Source organism: Lygodium microphyllum, chromosome 9, assembly GCF_053477565.2.
Source record: "Lygodium microphyllum isolate KBCC chromosome 9, Lygodium_microphyllum_v1.1.10, whole genome shotgun sequence".
Taxonomy (NCBI): Eukaryota; Viridiplantae; Streptophyta; class Polypodiopsida; order Schizaeales; family Lygodiaceae; genus Lygodium; species Lygodium microphyllum.
The window spans coordinates 122394794-122401679 of NC_141143.1; positions in this window are offsets into that span (position 1 = coordinate 122394794).

Here is a 6886-nt window from a genome sequence, read left to right on the forward strand (position 1 = left end):
CACTCGATCTACATGCCATTATGCTTCCAAGCCATCATCCATTCTCGATTCATCAAAAGCCCTCCCTCCCTCTCTCTCATATGCTGCCATATGAACAAGAAATAAAGAGAAGAGAGAAACATGAGAGAGAAAGGCTGAATTTTGATCTTTTCATTTACTACATCATTTCACACACAATTTGAAGTGACAGAGAGTAAGAAATTGATGGATTTGATGCCTAGGAGGATGGAGAGGATTGCAGTAGTTGGAAAAAATCAAAATTTTAATGGGAGGAAGGGGCATTGAAGAAAATGCGCTCGGCGCCCCCCCCCCCCATCTTGTGAGTTTTTTGAGCCTTTTGGCTCTACTAACCATGGTTAAAACACTAACCTCTAACTTATCTAGTTTCAATTTGGCATTTTCACACTTGTTTGAAGTGGTTTCAACCTGGGCAAAGGGGTGAATGGCCTCGAAATCACGATTCAACTAGATGGATAGCTTTTTGGCATCGAAATCTATCACCTTGGCCTCTGTCACATGCTTTCTAGCTTTTGGATCCAGTAGTTTCTTCATAACGCCAAACCTTGCTACCATTAAATGGAGGGTCAAACGAACTCCGATTGATGAATGGACACTTGTTTGGATTGCATTGAAATGCATCTAAGAAAACTCTAGCTCCTTGATGCATAACCATTTCATTTTGCACAAAAAATCACCTCTTTTATAGACTCTCAGATCACTTTTGCACTTGAATTTCAGTGTTAAAATTGGCTCTAACTGATGACATGAGATAGGGAAACTGTCACTAAATTGATTGCTTATTACACATTCTCTATTTAGTTAATTTATGTCAATAAATTAATGACCCGCTTTTCTTTAAATGGTGATGATGATCTAGCATGGCCATGAGACCATTTAGAGACCAATATTTCTAGTGCATCACTTAATGGGGTGATCAGAGCACTGTGACAGGGATATCTAATACATGCATTACAAGTTATAAAGGGGAAAGGAAGTGTCTGCCAAGTGTAAGAGTGTACACAAGAACCAAGGAGTTACACATAAATGAAGATGGATTGGATTCTAAGAAGAGGAAGTGCATTAGCATTGTGTATATGTATTTATGTGTGCATCCAAGGACGCTTGGGAACGTTTACTTGTGTGTAATGAGCATTGCATTCATTTGGGGTCATCCTCTCCCTTACAAGTCAAGGTTTAAGGTCTTTTCTCTCTTAATGAATTAAGGAGAGAAGTAAAATTTTCACTAAGAAAAACGAGAGAGGTAATTTTCTCACTAAGAAAGACGAGAGATGTAGATGCGATCCTCTAGAAGTGAGAAGAGAAGTGATTTTCTCTTTCTAAGGTCTAAGATGACACAAGCTTTTGTGGGAAGTCAATCTTAAGGTTGAGGCCCAAGGTAATCTAATGAACTCTCCTTATCTATGGCTCAAGGTGTTTGCATGGACTATAAGTTAAGAGTAGAGTTTAAAAAGCTAGTTTTCTTAAAATAGACATGGTGAATCCATTTTTTAAAATATCTCGCAATACAAAGATGATCTCTAAAAATGGCATGTACAAATGATTAGAAATGGTGAGATCTACAACTTTTTTGTTGGACATTTTTCCATCTGAGTAATGCACAGAGAGATATTTCAAAATTGGTGCTGCAGAGTAGGTCGTGGAATAGCCACATCTTGCATGAAGGTCAACCTTTCCAATCTTGGCACTCAAGCCTCTCTCCAAGAAGAGAAGCTCTTGGAGCCTATAAAAGGGAGGCTCTCCTTGGGTGTGGAGGAGGTGAAGGAAGCATCACTTTGCATGCATCCAAGAGGAGAAGAGAAGGAGCAAGTGCTGCGGAAGCTCTGCTGCCAAAATCAAGTTCCAAGAAGAGAAGAGAAGGACTTGCAAGTGCTACAGAAGCTCTACTGAAATCAAGCTCCAAAAGGAGAAGAGAAGGTGCAAGTGCTATAGAAGCTCTGTTGAAATCAAGCTCCAAGAGGAGAGCCCTACACATATTGTGTAGGAGAGAAGGAGAGACTCAAGAAGGATCAAAAGGTGTCAACTTCCAAGTTGTGTAAGTGTTAGCTGGTTATATACTGTGCAAGGAACCGTGATCTTGTTCCCAATATCTACAAGTTAAGAACTGGTTTATGTGTAACACAGGAGCTTACTCCTTGTCAATAATATAACTCCACAAGGGGGGGGGGGGGACTGGCCCATCTTCCAGTCCCTAGTGTGTTGTCAATCTCTCTTTCTCTCTACATCTTTCTTTTCTCTCATCTGTTCTCTCTCTACGCCAGCATAATATTCACCATATATCTTTTAAGTTTATAATAAAGACAAGCATGTATCTCGGATCTTATAATAGCAACTCAACCCATCAAATCCATGAATTGATATGCATAAATATAAACCATAAAGAGCATCAAGATCCTACAAATAAAAATACACAACAAAGTATAAACATATCTCTCACCCTATCCCCTGACTATATCAAAGCAAGGCCTTGTATTCTGCCATGTTATTCGTAAAAGTAGTACCTAAATACACACCCATTTTTAAAATCACTCTCAACGATGGGAATCTTTAATGACAACTCTAACACTCATATGCTTAGCAGGTCCTCGAGAAGCTCCATCAAAATATAATGTGTAAACCCAAGCCTCATTGATGTAACCTGTCACCATGGCAATTGACATATTTGTAATCAAAGTCTAATCAAGAGAGAGGGTGTAAGATCGATACAATCCCTCCTTCCTCACCAAACTCAATAGGGACGCTAGTAAGAACTCTATGACAGTGATGGCAATAGACTTAATATCCCATGTGAAAGATTTGTCTTGCCACTAACTAATGTGACAACCCTTACTCCACTAGATCACTTTGCCTTGGTGGGAATGTTGCTCTAAATATGGATGCTCAAGATAAGGAATGATTTTCCCCATCCAATACTCTTAAGTACCCTTGGCAAGGTTAAGCTAGATCCTGAAGGAGGATCCTAAAGGACGTGTAAAGACACCACACTTGACGTCAATCCCTATACATAATAGGGCTTCAGCTTATTGAAATTTACTTTAGGTTTGAACTCTACCCCTTGCAAATCTGCTAAAAGGGTTGTAGAGCCATTTTTCTCTATATGAACGATTTTATGACCATCCCATTTGGGTTTCAACTTGCCTGGGAATAGCTCATGACTAGCATCATAATATAGAACCAATTGACCCTTAGCAAATTTATACTTCTTAGATCAAAGGTCATAAAGCATTTTCATTTGCTTCCCTACTTTCTGATGTAACAAGGCTTGTAACCGAATCTTGTCAAGATGTGCAAGGGAAATGAACCTTTCTTGCAACGCTTCCTCTTCTCCCAAAGAATGGTTTAGAATGAACGTTATTGTAGGCAGCTCAATCTCCAATTTAAGGTAAAATACACTCTTTCCCATATACTAATTTAAAAGGCGTGTGGTGTCTAGCTCTTTTAAATGTCATATTATAAGCCCAAACTTTCATATACAAATTCTTATCCTAAATCACATTTACCTTCAGATACAATCTTGGATAAAATCCCCACAAGCTGCTTAGTAGTACTATGTACTTGCCCATTAGCTTGGGGGTTATAAGGCATGGTCTTATTATGTTTAATCTTTAGAGCTTCTGTCAAAGCCTCAATCACTTTATTCAAAAAATGTATCGCATGGTTAGACACAAGCTCCTTAGATGGATCAAAATGCAAACAATCTGTTCCAAAATAAAACTAGTTGTTTCCATGGCATTATCCTTTATCGTAGCATAGGCTTTAGACCACTTTGTGAAATAGTTTGCCACCACAATAATATAATACTTTCATGTAGTTGACAAATGATGTATAGTCTAATGAAATCGATACCTCACTTCTCAAATGGCAGTATATCCATGATAGGAATTAGTGGGGGCTTCCTATTCTCCCTATTATCATGTCAATATCACATCTCTTGACATACACAAATGCATCTTAGAAAATGGACGGCCACCAATATCCGACTCTCAAAGCTTTTTATGTAATCAATTGTCCAGCAAAGTGCCCTCCACAAGTCGAATCATGACACTCTTCCAAGATAAATGGAGCCTCATCATGCATGACACATCGGTGATAAATATCATTGATTCCTTGCTGATATAGTATTCTTGCAATCAAGGAAAATTTCAAGGCTTGTTGCCTAATTTTTCTCTTTTCAGCCTTTGACAAAGAGGCTTTAGTCTCTCCTATGGATAAATAGTGTGTTAAAGTAGTATATCAAGATGGAATGGAGGCCGTATCAATTTCAAATAGACCCTCAAGGTCACTATCTTTAGTAAATACTTCCTCCGGCTCCCCAAAATCCACAAGACATTCAACAATGCCATGATGCAACTTCGATGGCTTACTCCTAATTTCATAGTCAAACTCTTGTAAAGTGATCAGCCACTTTGCTTAGGTAGTCAGGTGGTTGCAAGTTATTCAACAATAGCCTCAGCCCCTCTAAAATATTACCTTTTCATACAGAATGTAGTGCCTAAATTTCTTTGTTGCAAAGACCATCCCAAGGCATAGTTTCTCCATGTAGGTATAATTAATCTCAAACACCCCCAATTTGCGAAGACTGGAAAATACAATTGGATGGTATCACTTCTCCTTCCAAATTTGGGATAAACAATAGCTAATACCATACATCGTTTCTGCTGAAAATATATAAAATATTTCACCCTTTTTAGGTGCTTTCAGGGCTGGTGCTTTTGATGATTCCTTCTTCACATCCTCAAAGGATACTTGACATAGATCACTCCAAACAAATAGACAGAAGAATAGTAGATTTGTCAATGGTAATGTCCTTCAGTCAGTGCATTAATAAAGCATCAATAATATCCAACTAATGATAGAAAGCTATACAATTCTTTAGGAGTATATGGTGGACTCATATAGCAACGATGACCTTTATCTTTTCAAGATTGGCTAGCCCACTAACCACATGGCCCAACAACAATCCATATAGGGCACTTCAAATACACATTTTCTTGGATTGAGAGCAATGTAGAACTACCTACACCACTTGAAACATTTTCTTAGAATAATCAATGTCTCTCCCTTGTGGTGGTTGCCCTAAGTCATCAATAAAGGCTTTCAATTCCTCTAGGGAAATATCATCGAAAGTTTTATCAAACCGTACGTTCCCAAGACCCTAGCACATTACATAGGCCAAAAGCCATAACATGATATGCAAAGGTACCAAATACAGTGATAAATGTCATTTTTAATTTGTCTTCCTCTGCGATAGCCATTTGGTTATAATCGGCAAAGCAGTCCATAAACAAATGGATATCCCAACCCGCTAATTGATCTAGAATCTAATTAATGAATGACAATGGATAGTAATATTTGATTGTCTATTTATTGAACTCTTGAAAATCTATGCAAAGTTGGATTTGATTATTTTTCTTTTTCTTGATAACTACTGATGAACACCACTCCATGTGTTATATAGGAAAGATCAAACTAGCCTTACGTTATTTTTTTAGCTCCTCAAATAGTCCATCCCTTAGCTCAAAAGGTGTATGCCTCACTTTTTGTCAAACAGGATGGCTACCCTCCTTCAGGGGAATAGTATGCATAGCCAAACTAGGAGAAATACCCCTCAGCTCATCATAATTCCATGCAAAAATATCATTGAATTCTTGATCAAGGACATGTAGTCTTTCCTCTCTTCCAAACTAAGTATAGATCCTAATTTAATTGGTCATGGCTTATTTAACATACCAAGATCTAGCTCAATCACATCTACATCTGTGATTTTGTATTGAGCTTCTAGCGGCTAATTCAAAGTTACATGGTAGACATATTTTGTAGTGAACCCCTCTCTTGATTCATCGCTTGGGGAAGTCTCACTACTAGATAAAGGTACTCTCTCACTTTGAGGAGGTTTAGGATATGCATCCACTATTCACGTCTGGCACCTCTACCAAAATCAACCAACCAGTAGGTATATCAACTTGACAATCGAATTACAAGATCCATGGCCTTCCTAATAATACTTGATAGCTTGATAGCCTTGCAAACCTAATAACCCTAATATCTAAAATGCATTCCACTTTAGCAACACTTATGTGGACTTTGGTAATGCAACCTTTGGGTTGTCTTAAACTATCATCAGCCAAAGAATTATGGAGGTGTCCTTTTGGATTTCTAGTCTTAGCCTTTCTATCAATTCTGAACTCATAAAGTTGATGGAGGATCCCGTATTCACAATGGTATGATCCATTAATATACCATCAACATATGCTACCACCCTTGGGCAATGCTTTTCAACATATTCAAACCAATCATCTCCCACACGGGCTATTGCCAAGAGTTTGACAGTATACCTAGTACAAAGGATCTTCTTAAACTCCTTACACACTCTTGGAGATAACTTAATTAGCTACAAGAGATTCACATTGGGCTTTATCTCTCAAAGAGAATTGGCCAAGTCAAATTCATGATAATTAGCAATGGTTCTCTTCTCTTGCCAGACCATTCTTTCTCTTGGTCTGTTGAATAGGCTTAGGTGTCTCTTTTTTGGCTTTTATCTTCTTCTTTGGCAACTCCTTATTGGAGTCAGCTTTGCTACTAGCATATTTTAGATGACTAGGTTCCACATTAGGGTTAAGGACTTGTGTCCCCTTATCGTTCTATTTAGGGATAGGCAGCTCTTCCATGATAGCTTTTCCTCTCTGCAATATTTGCTTTGGTCCCTCATCCTACTGAAGGTTGCTTCCTTGGGTTGATGATTAATTGAACCTAGGTTCTTACTCCCTTACTAATGAGAGCTGATCTTACTTCAACAAGAAAAAAGTGTCGACCACCACATCATTTATAGCTAAATCTTAATGGAACACCCTCTTTAGGACGTCAACTT